A 16565-nucleotide genomic window follows, 5' to 3' on the forward strand; every position below is an offset into this window, starting at 1 on the left:
GGCCCGGCCCAGGCTCGGCAAAACAGACCATGTCCCGGCCCGGCCCGGCCCGCGGGCCGGGCCGGGCCTGGGCTGTCGGGCCGGCCCGAGCCCGTGCTGTGGACTAGTAGTGAGCTCAATGAAATGTAAGCACAAGTATTCTAACCCTACACCGCAGGACGCGAATCTCAGCGAGTGCAGACGCAAACGTTGCCTGTTGTTTTTATATCTTTGACCATTTTTATTCCTCCTTATATCGCTACCTTGAAAGGTACTATTCCAGGCAACCGGCCACTATAAGACGTGCTCTCACCTTCGCTATTAGATACTTGTAGAAAGCCCAACATAGGCGCGCACAGAATGCTCGAGAGGCGTTTCGTAGCGCATTGCGGCTTCTTTGATGGGGGGTCCAGTTCAGCTCGCCGGGCACTAAAACCTGCCGCTTTTTCAGGCTCAGGAGGTACGAGGCGTGTGCCAAGCATTCATTTCTGCATTAAAAACATAACACTTTCGAGCATAAGGGTAACGACGTAAAACTCTCGCTTAAAGGGGTGGCATGAAATTTTTGGCTGGCGTGTTCTCTGGTTCAAACGTTGCGTATTGCCCCAGGATGCGTGGTACACGCTGCTGGGTTCATGAATCATCGCATTATTTATATTGAGCGCTTTCAATATCGGTTTCTGATCACCGGAATGTGTTACGGCGTCAATATCAGGAAACCCTGCATGGTCACATGGTTCCCAAAAGCTGTCACGCACGGATTGCTGCGTCGTCTGCTCTGATACACATGCTGTGCATAGCAGCCCCTTTAGAAATCATGTGCTGCCAAACATGGCTGGTACGGCGATATGTTTCGAAAAGGCAAGCGAGCGAGGGACGGCACCGAGTCCTGAAACCAAGCGCGGCTCGCATCGGCCGATCTCATTCGGCATACCGCGTATGTGAACGCGATTTTTGCGTTGTATTTCACTTTGCCACGTCGACGCCGATGCTCGGCGGACGTCTCTGTAGGCGGCCCATAGCTGACAGCGCGTCAGTCGGCCGATTCCTTGGTCAATTACAGCGACACGATGCCTCGCTCTTCGCACCGACCAATACCCGTCTCTGTCTCTACTTCCCTCCGCCCGCGCAGCTGCGCTGCGACACTGCCCAGACAGTTGTACAAGATTCAGCATTTACCGCACGAGTACGTAACTCCCTCAGTAATGCGGCCAATGACGACGGCTACTTTTGCTTACATATACCCGTATCTGTATCAGCCATCAACTACTCGTTAGCTCGGCATGAATTCCAAGCTGCGTTCTACTTAGGTTAAACAGACCCTTACTTTTTGAGCCAATTGTGCGTTTACTTGTTTACAGAGTGCGATAAGTGCAAGAATCGCCGAGGAATGCGAGCGCCAGCCTAGGGAAGGCTTGATAGCCAGATTGTTGGCACGGCATAAGATCAGCGTTTCTGTCTCGTTGTGCGTGCTATTTCCGATCTGTCCGGTACTTGATTTTAAATTACTTTATCTAGAAGTATGGTCGGCATCCATGCGCGATAAATAAAATGGCATGATTTGTTTCCCTCAATCGACGCCGACGACTGCTAGCTGCCGCCGCGGGCGCCTGCAGCATTGGCCGACAGACTAGGTCCCACCGCCTATCAGCGGCGCTTCCCGCTCGATGTAGTTGTGTCTTAAGGTGCAAGCAATCCTCGATTTCAGGTCACTGTTTTCAGAAGTATGCTTTATGAACATTGTATTCGCTAAAACATGCGAACTCGCTCTCCTCAATCGCCGACATTGAACATACGAACCCAGTGAGCCCACTAGGCCTATTCGTACTTCTGGTGAGTCGAAGGGTGAACACATGAAATGTAGTCTGTCGTTTCGTTTTAGTATGGAGAAGACGCAGACAAGAGCAACTATAGTCATTGTGTCATCGACGTGAATGTTTCGTTCGGCTGCCGATACAGCATGGTGCCGGTTGGTGCGTTAGCAATGGCATATTTGCCATGAGCACACCGACCATCGTGTCGCCGACGTGGCGCCTGGTCGATGTCGCGCGTATCCATTCATAATGAAGTACGTCACATTACCCTGCTGTGATGTCTCTACAGCTCTACGTCTAAAGAGCATCTAAACAGTTTTTTGCGCTGAATTAAAATATATTTTCAGCGTCGGTGCCATCCAATACTTGGCCGTGGATGACCTCACACACAGAGGAAGCTCAGAATAGGCTTTTCATAGCCTCAAAATTTGGTGTCTCAACCCCTCTAAAGGCGGAAGGGGCTCCTAGAAAGAATACTTTTAATAACAAAGTCTCATTCACGAAATATTCGGGGAACATGCATTTTTTGTGCTGATTCCAGATACCATATTAGCTCGATTCAAATACAGACCTTTTTTCGAAAAAAGTTTGCAAAATTAGGTATACGCGTTAAAATGGAGTACGAAAATGAAACCATGCCATCAACACCCTATTATCATCAGCTTTGAAAAAAAGTATTGGCTTGGCACTTGCACTTCGATATTGTAGATATCGTCTACCGCAGTCTTGGATACCGAGAGGTCTCGCGAGCATCTCAAGTAACCGTCAGCAATGCGCCGACCCGGAGGGGGTATGGAGGGGTCGGACGGGGATTTTCGGTCGATGGTCTCGTAGTTGTTGCTGCAGACATGGCCGAGGAGGTGAGCTGCAGGCAAAGAGAAGGTAGGCCAGCAGAGCACAGTGGGCGGAGAGGTGAATCTGGGCCGGGAACAGCAGGTGGTCCTTGGTGTCGGCTGACAATCCGAGGTCCTGCTAACCTGCAATGAGCCGAAGGCACGCAACAAGCATCCCAAAGTGCCTGCATCGCCACACGATGGGCAGGCAGGAGAGGTGGCCGGGCGGAGGACTAACTTCCGCGTTGGCATCCAGGAGTTGCAGGCGGAGGGTCGTTCCTGGTGGACAAGATGTCCGAGACACCGTGGAAGGTCCGGTACGCAGCGATGCACCTGTCGGGATGGAGTGACTTGGAGCAGGGATCGCAGGAGCAGCCATGCTATAGCTGACTTCTAGGTGGACCGGATGGAATGGCAGTTGCCAGCCCAGCCTTCCCAAGTACGTTGGCTGGCTTGACGGCGGCAGACTGCGTTGATTCGCCGGTAGGCCGTCCAGTCTGCAGGTAGTGACGGCCTTTCTACTTTCGTTCTGCACGCCTCCTGGCCGCACAGAGGCCCAGCAGAGAGAAGTCAGTGACAGGGCCCGGCGCTTCAGTATAGACCAGAATACGATACTCTCGAACCGGACGAGCCATGCGCATACTCCGGAACCCAGCGACCGGCCGCCATCTTTGCTGGACTGCCAGAACGCGTTCGCGCAGCGTTCGCGCAGCGTTCGCGTGTACGTGGGTGTGTGTGTGTCTGCGGTGCTTTTCGATGAGCCAATATGTCTATTCCTGCCGCAACGAAGTACAAAACTTCATCAGGGCTTCACTGCGCCATTTATGGATGTGCAAATAACCGAACACCGTTTGCGACGAGCGCGGCGTACGTCGCGAGTTGTGCCGCTGTGGCATATTCAGCCTGCATCGCTTTCCGCCAGGCACAAAAAACGTCGAGCTCCGCCACAAGTGGTTTACTGCGGTTCATAGAAAGGACTATGTTCCCAGCGCAAATGCAAGAGTAAGTTGATTTTCGTTAAAATGCCGGTGCGACTGCCTCGTTGCCGCAGCCACCGCGCTATGCTTACGAAGTCGCGGCACCTTTTTGGACTCTGTAAACAATCAATTTATTAAAATAATCGAAATAATGAAAAATATGTTCGACGGTTCCAAATTGCTCAGAATAGAACACCAAAACTTGATGATGGTAAGAAAAAGTAGTGGAACTGATCAAACAATTATTTGAAATAGTTGAAAAAATAAGACGCTTTCAAAAGTGTCAAACTGCTCAGAATGGAAAGTCATTCTTTGCTGATGCTAAGTACCAGTGTATAAAAGAAATAATGTCACAAAAGAAAATAAAACAAAAATTAAAACAAAAAAGTCTCCGTGTGTGTGAAATGCTATCGCGTCTTAGCCTTAACGGGAATGTTTAAGTGGCTCCCTATTTGTTTTTTAAACCAGATTCATGTCTCCATAACTGTTCAGAAGCTGTAGCGGCGTAATAATTCAAAGGCAGTGATATTCTGGAACGACAAGAAGTAAAATAAATTAAACTACACTTTGGCTTCGCTAAAAAAAAAAGGCTCGGTGAGAGCCGTTATTATATTTAAACCTTAGACGGAAGCGGCTGCTTAGCGGTGACGATTCCTACACACTGCTGCATGGCCTTGGTAGCAAGAACATCGTCCAAATAGCAATTAAGCAGTTCGCGATCTGCTCCCCTTGTAGAAAAGCTATGCGCGTGCGTGCGTAGGGACCTGTAATACAGGAAGGCCCTCCGTATTAACGACTCGCTTTAATAATGTGCCTGCTTTGCAAGAAATGCAGCGGAAGTTTTCGCGCCGCTACGAGGTTCTGGCGCTCAATAACCAATCTCTAGGTAACAAATGAACTGACATTGGCGGTGTGAAACTTCGCAGAACCTGCGAACAATTCTTCAAAACATATTTTACAATGCGAAAGTAAAATATATTGCGTGATTTTATTATTACATGACATATTGAGCATGCAAATCACATTGGAAAAACTTTACACACGAAGGTAGCATACATGCATGCATTTACCCGGGCAATCCGCTGCAGTTGTGGACGCAGTGTTTGCCTCCGCCATCGCCAGATGCGCAGAGCGACCTTGGCATGAGGCTGAAATTCACCTTATATGATTGTTCTAGGAACCAATCACAAAACCTTCTATGAAACGTAAGAGCGCGAGCGATACCCATACCCGCGGCCGCCTCGCGTGGCAGTCCAGTGCCGCCGTTTTGCCGCGCGCCCCATAGATGGCGCCACAGCTCTCTCAAAATGGCGGATATCAATTTACCCGCCGTATTCTGGTCTATAGCAGGACGCGGTCGCACTTTGGGCGCAGATACTGAGGGTCAGGAAGTCCCCTGAATGGGGGATGTCCTTTATCAGATGCCTTAACTGAGACCACTGGGTAATCTTATACACCTTTTCCTTCCGTCGCCTTCGAGAGTTGGGTTTAGGAAGATTGGGAACTGGTCAGAGCCCAGGGAGTCCGCTGCTCTCTCCCAGGAGTAGCAGCAGGCGTCTGGCAGGAGATCGAGGTCGATGATGGATGAACGCCCTGGACGTATGAAGGTTGGGGCCGTGGGCTGTAGGACACGCAGGCTTGCGACGGAGATGGCATCCAGAGGCTTCCTGCCTCTGGCGGAGGTAGCTTGGCGGCCCTTTTCCCTCTGATGAGAACTGTCGCCATAGATTAGGACGTCCTTACCAAGGCGGGTATGAAGAGCTACGAGGCAGGAAGGATACCACGGCACACTGGGAGGGAGGTAGACTGAGGCCTCAGAAGTATCCGTGTTTTGGGGTGGCGCCCGTGCTGCGCCTGCTCTGCTGCGGTAGCCGAAGCTCGGCCACGAGTGTGCGCCGGTCCGCAAGGTTTGCGGCCCTGCGAAAGGCGGTGGTCTACTGGCTCTGCTCCTTCCGACTGGGACAGGTGGCATCCAAAGCGTGGTTGGGTCCTGTGCAGTGGAAGTATTTGTGTGCAGAAGCCGTGCAGACGCCCACGGTGATGAGCGCCACTGCAGGTACTGCAATACCTGGGCCTGGAGCAGATGCCAAACACGGGGTTGTAGCACCCGCACTGGGAGCACTGCAGGTGCTTTGCCATGAGGGAGTGAACCCTAAAACACATGGCTGTCACGAGAACATGGTCAGGGAAAGGTGGAGCAAAGCGGACCGTGACGGCGTGGCCGCGTCTCTTGAGGCTTATGATGTCCACTGAGCCTCGATGGTCGCAGCAATGTTGCTATCTGTGACTTCAGGCTCTGTAGACGGTGTCGATACTGCCGTGAGGACGGGAAGCCTCGAAGGCACACGCCGGGGCGGAGATGAGTGTGGTGATGGACAAAAGCTGGTCCCGAGACACCTCGCTGGAGACGTCAGGAGCGGTTAGGTTCCGTTTGTAGTTGATCCGCAACGCTAGGACTCCAGGCTGGCCTCACAGGAAAGCACTGCAGTCCTTCTTCACGACGGCCTTGAGAGATAGGGTCCTTTGCAGAAGGCGAACGGTACCGTAGTAAGCCTTGGACGTCTGCGGGGGGCTTAGCACCTGGCCCGGAGATAACTTGGATCCAGCCGCCTGAGTCTTGATCGTACTGTTGAGCTGCACCCAAAGGAACCATGTTAGGTGGGGTGTGAGTGTGACAACTCACCTCTGAGGCAAGGTTGTGTGCTTCCGCAGGGGGCAGGAGAGTTCCCTAGGAGACCTGCTGCGAGGCAGCCACACTTGCCCACATCCTGCATGGGTGTCTTAAGAAGCTCCCCTCCTCCGGACCTGCAGCTCTCTAGTCCTGAACAGTGGGAGGCTGTATCGCACTCCGGCCCGGACTTTAAGCTCCGGGCTGTGCCATGAGCCACCGAGATCGCAGAGCTCCAAGAGGTCATGGCCACCTGATGGAGTTACCAACATGGGGACCATATTTATGCTGGTCGATGAATAAATGTTCTTCCTCTCCCTCTCCATTTTAACGCGATAACTTTAAGGGGGAAGGCAGCTGATGAGTACCAGGTAACAGGAAATGTCTTGAAGAACGGTGGGGATATTCTGCTTGAAAACCTAGCCTAAGAAAGTAGATGTCATGGACCTGGAAAATTACGTACCGATGAACTTACTGCCTGTTGCCTACACGGTATTAACTAAGGTAATCGCTAATAGAGTGAGTATAACCTTAGACTTCAAACAACGAAATGATCAGACAGGCTTTCATAAAGAATACTCGACAATAGGCCATATTCAGAAAATCAGGGGATAGACAAATGTGCAGAATATAACGAACCCCTAACGACTGTAACGACTCCAAAGCGACCATAGTCCTACATAAAGCCAGCAATAAAATTCTAATAAGGAAGGGTGTCAGGTATGGAGACACAATCTCGCCAATGCAGCTCAATGCCGGTTTACAGGAGGTATTCCGAGGCTTGAAATGGCAACAGTTGGGGATAAGAGTTAATGGACAATACCTAAGTAATCTGCGATTCGCTGATGACATTGCCTTCTTAGGTCATTCAGGAGATAAGCTGCGAAGTATGACCAATGAGTTAGACAGGCAGAGCACAACGGCAGCTCTAAAAATTAACATGCAGTAAACCAAAGTAATGTTCAACGGTCTCGCAAGGAAGCAGCAATTTACAATTTTTAGAGGTGCTGGAAGTTGTAAGGGAATACTGCTTAGCGCAGGTAGTGACCGCTGATCAGGATAATGAGAGAGAAGTGACTAAAAAAATAAGAATGGTGTGGAGCGCATATGACAGGTTCTTTCAAATCATGATGGACACTTTACCAATATCCAAGAGAAAAGTATACAACAGCTGTATCCTACCGGTACTGAACTATGGGGCAGAAACGTGGAGGTTAACGGAAAGGGTTCAGCTTCAGTCAAAGAGAATGCAGCGAGCTGTGCGGAGAAAAATGATAGGTGTAACATTAAGATACCGGAAGCGGGCAGAGTGGGCCAGTGAACAAACGCTAGTTAATGACATCCTAGTCCAAATGAAGAGGAAGAAACGTGCTTGCGCAGGGCATGTAATGCGAAGAGCAGATAACCACTGGTCCTTAAGGCTTTCGGAGTGGATTCGAAGGGACGGAAAGCTTAGCAGGTCGTGGCAGAAAGTTAGATGGGCGGATGAGATTAGATCCTTGTAGCACGCGGCGTACCGTGTTACCATTACCATTAGCGGAGTACCGGGAGCGCACCCACCGCCGTTGAGCACGTGCTGATTGGTCCTGATGCTGCAGGCGCGCGCGCAGCTTCCGGGTACCTCGCGCATCTGGCGCCGCGAAGGCGATTTGGGCATGCGCATTGACTGCGCGTGGACTCCCTGTACTCCGGCACCAAACACGGCAACACGGTACAGGATATTCTAAAGGTGTCTACTAAGAAGTTTGCTGGGATACGGTGGCCGCAGCTGGCAAATGACAGGTTTAATTGGAGGGACATTGCAGAGGCCTTTGCCTTGCAGTGGGTGTAGACAGGCCGCTGCTCACGATGATGATGATAATTGGCGTCGTTGACCGTGAGCGAAAAATCCACGAAAAATCCCCATAGAAGCAACCTAGGAGGCAGGTGGGCCACCTAGGTCACGTGACCTTGTGGCGTCTTCACAACCCTTGCACCGGATTGTGGGCTAACTGGGCACCGTGGCAGATGAGAGTTAATGATTGGTCACGACAGGTTGCTCGGGAAGAATATCCTGGTTTGCGCAAGCCACACCGATGGCAGCTCCGGCCATAGCAGCACAACGCGGCGGGCACTAAAACCTGCAGCTTCTTTAAGGTCAGCAAGTACGAGTACACAGTACGCCACGAATTCATTTCTACATTAATTACATCACGTTTTGACAATAAGGGTCACGACGTAGCTGTCTAGTTTAAGGAAGGAAGGGTGTTCTGGAAAGAATATCTTTAGTAACAAACTCACTTTTAGGATATCTTCAGGGAACGTATTTTTTTTTTGTGTGGTAATTCCAGATGTGTAATTTCATCATCATCAGCCTGACTACGCCCACAGTAGGGCAAATGTCTCTTAAATATTTCTCCAATTAATCCAGACCTGTGCAGGCTGCGGCCAGCCTATTCCCGCAAACTTCTTAATTTCATCCGCCCACCGAACTTTCTGCCGCCCCTTGTTACGTTTGCCTTCTCTTGGAATCCAGTACACTCCCAGGCCATCGCTTCGCATTACGCCTTCGCATTACGTGCCCTGCCCAAGCCCATTTCTTCTTCTTGATTTCAACTAGGATATCATCAACCCTCGTTTGTTTCCTGACCCACTTGGCCCTCTTTCTGTCTCTTAATGCTACAGATAGAAACAGCCATTAATAATCTGAGTGAACCTGCCAAATGCGTTCCACACCATTATTCTTGTAATTATTTCGCTCTCGTGATTCGGATTAGCGGTCACTCCCTGCCCCAAGTACATGCATTTTCTTGCCACTTCCAGCACATCGCTACCAATTGTAAACTTTGGCTCTCTTTCGAGACTGTTGAATAATACTTCGGTTTCCTGAATATTAATGTTTAGACCAACCGGTCAGCTCTGCCTATCTTACTCATTGATCATGCTTTGCAGTTCATCTTGAGAGTGGCTTAGAAATCCAATGTCATCAGCGAATCACAGATTACTAAGGTAAACTACATTAACTCTTATCCCAACTGTTTCCATTCCAGGCCTCTGAATACCTGTTGTAAAGAGGCGGTGAATAGCATTGGCGAGGTTGTGTCTTCGAGCCGGACACCCTTCCTTATAAGAATTTTATTGCTGACTTAAGGAGGACTACGGTAGCTGTGCAGCCGTTATACATATGTATGTTTACATAAGGCTCTTCTACACCCTGATTCTACAATACCTGCATGACTACTGAGGTTCCAACAGAGTCAAATGCTTTCTTGTACTCTATGAAAGCTAGTGATAGGGGTTGGTTATATTCTGCACATTTCTATGTCAAGTGATTGCCAATAGTGAATATATTCTTTTGTCGAGTATATTTTACGAAAGTCTGCCTGACAATTTAGTTGATTGAAGTCTAAGATTATTCCCACTCTATTACCGATCACCTTAGTAAGTACCTTATAGGCGCCGGACAGCAATATGATCGGTCTGTAATTTTTTAAGTACTTGACATCGCCTTTCTTCTCGGTTAAGATAATCTAGGTTCTTCTAAGCTTCTGGTACGCTCCAAGTCATAAGGAATTACGCAAACAGGTTGGCTATGTTTTCAAGTACAATCTCCCCTCCGTCCTTTTAGAGAGATGCTGTTACCTGATCCTCACCAGCTGCCTTCATCCTTTGACTTGCTCCTAAGGCCTTCGTTCCTTCCTCTTTTGATACTGGCGGGATGTCGCATAGCTGTGCGCTACTTTAACTGCCTTATCCATATTGCCAGTGTCATTGCCCGCTTTGTCTCTTAACGCATGCATCTGATTTTTGCCCCGGCCTAGATTACGTTTCGCCGCTTTTAGGTTATCTCCATTTTAGGGCGCACTCGATTCTCTCCATTCTGTAGTTTCTTATGTCAGTTACCTCGCACTTATTGATTAGCTTTGATAACTCTGCAAGTTCTATTGTCTGTGGGGTTACAGGCTTGCATGCTTTGGCGTCTCTTATCAGGTCATTCGGCTCCTGAGAGGGCTTGCCGGTATCCTGTCTAAGCATCCTGCCGCCTGGAAGCTTATAAATATTAATACCTATAGGTTTCATCATCATCAGCGTGACTACGCCCCCCGCAAGGCAAAGGCCTGTCCCATATCTCTCCATAACCCTGCCCTGCGCCGGCCGCGGCCACGCTATCCCCACTGGCTAACTTCTTAATCTCATCCGCCCACCTAACTTTCTGACAGCTATCTTTCTGGCCCGCGGCGCCTCTCCTGCCACATAGCAGCCCTTCGACGCAGCCACGCCTACCTGCGGAAGTCCTTTAAATAGTGGTACTGTCCAACGGCGACATTCACCTCTGCTGTGGGGCGAGTCCGCACTCCACGGTGCCATCCTCTCCACCCTCAATGTGTCTACCGAGAGAACTCATGAGCGCCTCAGCAGCAACCTTGAGAATAATGCCCTAACGATCAGCACATCCGACTAGACCGTGCACCCACCTGCCCCTCCCTCCGGGAGATCACCTCGCGAGGCATCACCTACCTCGTGTTTACACAGATATCACACCCGTATAAATCTCTCCACGGCATTATCTACCGCAGTTACTTAGGTGAGATCTCCAAAGAACTCATGGCTAAATTGATTGCGTACAGCGCGGATCCCGCCATCCACCTTGCGAGACTACTTCCAACCTTTTCATCTTCGCGGGAGCCAAGATTCCCATCCCCACCAAGACTGAAGCGTGCTACAAATGCAGCAAGACAGGCCATCGTGCCTACGCCTGACTCGTCCCAAGACAGCCTGCTGCCCACGGTGCAGATTCCACGACCCATCAGAGGACTACCCTTGCACTTCGGTCTAGATCGTCTGCTCTGTGTCCCACCTGACGGAATCCTTGAAATATAAGCCCCGCTTTCAGCGAGATTACCGAGTTCCAAAGTGCAGAGCCATCTGGTGGGGCTACCACCCCACGCGCATAATACTGGTCGATGAATAAAACTTTTTCCTCCTCGTGCTCTTCCCCTCCATAACCTTTTGTTCTCCTGGAGTCCTGTAGGAAATAATCCCACGGGGGAATTTGCCAAAGATCGTTCGAAAATTTGTGAAAGTATTTTAAAGCATTTCCTATAAAGTTTCTGTATACCATCGATGTTGTCTTCTTCGTCGTTTACCTTGTTTTTTCCTTCCAACTTCATCTGGATAAAGTAAGCGGTCGACTTATACTCCAAGCTGTGTGGACAGATATAGAATACACACAATAAATAGGTAGATGTGAATGCTGTCCTACTCTACGTTTTGGATGCAGGAAATTGCCGTGTATGCAAACCTCTTGCATCGAATGCCATGGCCCATTTGCTGGTACAATAAACGCGGAGATAAGTTTAATAATGACCAGAAACGTATTTGTTGGTTCCTAGCCGACTATTTTTTTCACACCTAGGGAGCGAAAACCGCAGGGACCCTATCGGCACAATGTGTTCCCGAACATGACGACGCCCTTTCAAGCAATACCCGTTCGCTTTACAGCGTATTCATGGTAGTTTGCGCGCTCTTTTCTTTTTTAACAATAATTAATAAGGAGCTATAATTATCAGTTGATAGTTTGCACTTTGTCTCCGCGTTTCTTTTTGTTCCTTGTTGCTTAGCAACCAGGCTACTGCGCTATGAAGTCAGGCTTTCTACAAGCTATCTGCATTTTGTCTTTTTTCTTCTAGAAGGAGAAAGACTTCAACGTTTCTGCTTCATGTGAGCACACAGCAGTGCATATATAGCGGCTTATAAAGGCGACCTAAAAGAATCCCTGCTATTATACAGAGGTGTCTGGTACGTGCCAGCGCCATTATATATGGAGTTCCGGTTAACGAAAGAAGGCAAGGGTGAAAAACAAAATGGCTGAGGCTTAGCTAAGGTTAAGCCTAGTCAGATGCGAAGCATATTGATGGCTAGGCTTGGTAATACATGGCTTTCCTTGGTTGAATACTTGGTCATTTTAATACAACCACTAGAAGCCTTCGTTGTGGGGGAAGACAACGGCATGGCTACAGCGGAACGCCGACTAACCCCGAGACGCGCGTTGGGTGAGCGCCTGGATTGCCACGGAAGCCGCGTCCGCCTGCCCGGTGGAGCGAGCGTTTCACCATTTTTTCATGCCCGCGCAATGGTGCCGCGGAGACCGTCCGTTGCCCTCTCCTTTCCTCCTCGATTTACGCCTCGGCTCTCCGCAAGAGGCGCTCGCACCCCATACCGGCTCTCGCATACCAGACACGGCTACGCGTCGAGGCCCATCGAAGCACCCAAACCGATCCGTCAAGCAAGAGTTGTGCGATTTCCGTCGTGTTGATTGCAGGTAAGCATTTGCGTTTTGCGACAGCAGCATGTTTATATTTTTTTCTTGAAATGTAAGGGATCCATGACCGAACTTGTGAGCAGTGTACACAAATGAAGCGACCGTTTGTTTACTAGATTTTCCGCGACCACGTGTTAGTTGTTGGCGTCGTTGCAACGTATATTGTTTTGCTACTATGAAATCGGTGATTTGCGATGCATAGTTCTTATCGTTTGTTTATGTTACTTTCTTTTTTATACCCAGTTGTCTATCTGCGGTGTGGAATCGGTTGTGGTGTCCTGCGCCCGACAAGATGCCGTACTGCTGTGTGCCACGCTGCAAGTCATCCAGTAAACACCAAATACCAAGCGATCCGGAACTGTGCGCAAAATGGCTGAAAGTCATTTCTCGTGAAAACTGGGTACCGAATACGACGTCGTATATTCGACTGTATGCAGCCGACACTTCAGTTCCTCTGACTTCAAGGAAGGTTGCAAAATCCGGAAACTTAAGAAAGACGCTATCCCCAGCATTTTCGAAGAATATCCGGTGTACTTGCAGCCTCCTAAAAAAAGATAGAGAAGCGACGCGTCGGTGAAAAAGTGCGAGGCTGCTGCGCTAGCCAACCCACCACCGCCGAAGCGACGAGCAGTCGTCGATGACAACCAAATGGAGTCGTGTCCACATCCCCTCGACGAATTGCCGGTTGTCGCCTTTGAAGATTTCTCACCTGTGGACTGCACCGCTACCGAACCGTTGCCAGCCGTGAAAAACGGCGCTAGCGAGCGCTGCATCACCGCGACTGTGCGGATGGACAGAGCAGTGCAGGTTTCCTCACAGTTCTCGGTTTCGACAGTGGAGAAACGAAAGTGGAGACGCAAAGAACGCGACTTAAAAGCGCATATTGAGCGGCTCAAGAATACCGTCGACAATTACAAACAGGAACTACAAAAGCTCAAGGAAGAGTGCTTTGTTCACGCATTCCTCGAAGTTGTCGAGAAATCGAAGGAGAAAGACCTGGCTGCGTCAGTATTAGTAGAACAAGTCAAGAATTTCGGCAAAACGAAACCAGCGTGGTCTGATCTGACAGTGCGCCATGCTGTGGTTTTACGTAACCTCTCGACTCGCGCATACGAGCATATAAGGAGTACAGGCTTTCTCCAGCTTCCCAGTCGAAGTACTCTGGAGCGTTTTATGGGCTCATCACGTGGAGAAGTCGGCGTGACGGAACTCGTGAAGCAAAGGCTCTCAACCGAGCTCGCCTCTCATCCCTCATCGCAAGCCAGAGCGTGCTCGTTAATTCTAGATGAAATGCGCGTGAAACAGAGGCTACTTTACCATAAACAAAGGGACGCCTTCATCGGCGAAGTAGACTATGGTGGGAGCTTTCCCAAGGAAACAACAAATGAGCGTGTGCTGGCCAACTCACTTCTCTGCTTCGTCCTCAACGGCCTTTCAGTTTCGTTCAAAATACCCGTGGCCTACTTTTTCACGAGAAATTGCACTGGCCGCGAGCTGCACACGCTCATGCGACACGTCCTGAAGGAAGTTGAAGACGTAGGATTTTTCGTCGTGCGCATTGTCACCGACAACCACAAGATCAATGTCTTAGCGTTCCAACTTCTATGCAACGGAAGCCTCACGCATTGCATTGAGCACCCAGGAACACCGAATCGAAAGCTTTTCTTAGCATTCGATCAGTGCCACCTGGTTAAAAACGTGCGATCGCAGTTTTTGTCGCGTGACATTGGAAAAGGCGGCGAAATAACGGCGAGCCACTTGAAGAGCCTCTACAAAATGCAGCAAGGCAGCCTTGTAAAGCCAGTTCGATTTTTAACGAGAAAGCACGTGTTCCCCACAAATATCGAAAAAATGAACGTGAAAAGGGCTATTCAAGTTTTGTCTCCTGCGGTGACAGCTGCACTGAAGCTCCTGCAAGAGCAAGCGGGCCACACATGCGACGCAAGTTTCGCGGGTGTCGGACCGACGGTTGAATTCATGGACACCGTGCACCGCTGGTTCATGCTCATGGACGTGAGCAATTGTACCCAGCACATACACCAGAACAATCCCGACTGCAAGCAGTTCGAATCTACGAGCGATGAACGGCTAATATGGCTTGAAACAAGCTTCCTCGACTACATGGCCAATCTCAAAAGCCAGTGCCTGGCGAAGAACTTTTTAACCAAGGAGACTTACGAAGGCCTGGTGATGACAACTCGTTCAAATGTTGAGTGCATTCGATATCTTCTTGAAGAGATGTGCTTTCACTTTGTTTTAACGAGGAAAATGTCGTCTGACCCAATCGAGTCGTTTTTTGGCTGGCTGAGGAAGTCAGCAGGCTCAAACGACCAAACGGATGCCCGAGCTGTTCTCTCAGGTATTGAGAAAACTCTGAAGACTGGCATCGCGTCGGCGTCTAGTACGAGCAACGTAATGGCAGCAGAAGGCAGCGATTGCTTGTCAACGCTACTGCAACAGAAGAACACAAGGGAAGGAACCAGCGAGGAATTCCCTGCAGATGCATGTAGTGAGCTCACAGAGCGACTCAAGCGAGGACAGCCTCTGCTTCCTACTCCAGATGTCGCAGCATTGGCTATGGTCGGCGGCTACTTGGCAAGAGCTGTACAAGAAAAGGTCGACTGTGAGGAGTGCGTCAGCCTGTTAACAAAGCCAAAGGCCTCGGCGCCTTCAGACTCGCTGATAAAGCACCAAGACCGCGGTGGACTCATTTACCCATCTGGACAACTTTTAGCGGTTCTCTACGCATTAGAGAAATTTATCTGCGTTCTTCTCGCAGAAAGGCGGCACATGAATCACCCTTTGAAGGAGGCTGTGAATAATGCCGCTTGTTGAGAACGGGGCCACACACCCACCGCTGGAACCAGTGTTAAAGATGGGGCTTCTATCCCACCGCTGGATCCAGAGTTGAAGACGGAGGGGTCCTGGAGATGACTAACTCGTTTAGCCTCGCAGGTACCGGCTCCGAATGACGATGTCGGACTGCGTTATCAAGGAAACTGTACAAAAGGGTTTATTCTACATATTTACAGATGAGAATCGACTCGAATCCAATGCAATGCAATGCTCCGATCACACAACATCCCGTTAAATACGGTTCGCGTTCCCCAAATCCCTGACTGGGGAACTTGGTTCGAATAACGTTGTCCAATCGGATGGGCCATTGATGACGCTGGCGGTACCACTCACGGCACGGGGCGGTGCTGAAGCTCTCTCGCTCTCTCACAGCTCGGGGGATGAGAAGGGGAAGACAGTCATCAAACACAGATGCGTCACCTTGACCACTGCCGCAAGTGTTCTGTGCGTTGCCTCCGTGGGAAAGCAGAATCCCGCAGACTCCTCGCAGGTGGTTGAACCTTCTCGAACTCCCCCGCCGGATGGCCGAAGCACGAGACTCCTTCGACACAGCGTCTTTCAATTAGCAGCCTCGCTCAGCGTGACCTTGCGTAGCATCATCCAGTCCGGTGACCCGAAGGCCGACTCGACCAACGTATACCGCTGCTTGCCGTGCTGCTGTGCATCTCTGCTTTCACCGTTGCCGCTGCTGTCGCAAGCTGTCGCCGCATCTTTGCCTAACGACGACACTCGTCTGACAGTAATTTCTCCCAGGTCCGTGGGACACAGCGCCCTTCGATCGGTTCGGTGATTTGGAGTGCAACAACCCCGTCCGTCGTCGTCAATGCTTCTGCCGCCGGCGCCAGGCCTCGTCATATCCCTTGCTTTGCGATGAGACACACCCGGCTCTCAGGACCACGTTGTCCACTCTTAACAGCTCGTCCGCGGCCCGAAAAATCTCGAATGGCCAGCGTTCACGACCGCTGGGCAGGAAGAGATGAGGCCGGAGTCGGGTGGAAGGGCTGGTCTCCAGAAATGGCATCCAAGCTCGAACATTCAACAAAGAATGGCATCAGTGGACTGTTCCACGAGACAGGGCACTGACCCACAAGCAAGCGCTCGGAATCTGCCAAAGACCCACCAGGCTTCCCACAATGA

The sequence above is a fragment of the Amblyomma mixtum genome, chromosome 3 (assembly GCF_055824585.1).
Source record: "Amblyomma mixtum isolate Tamu chromosome 3, ASM5582458v1, whole genome shotgun sequence".
Lineage (NCBI taxonomy): Eukaryota > Metazoa > Arthropoda > Arachnida > Ixodida > Ixodidae > Amblyomma > Amblyomma mixtum.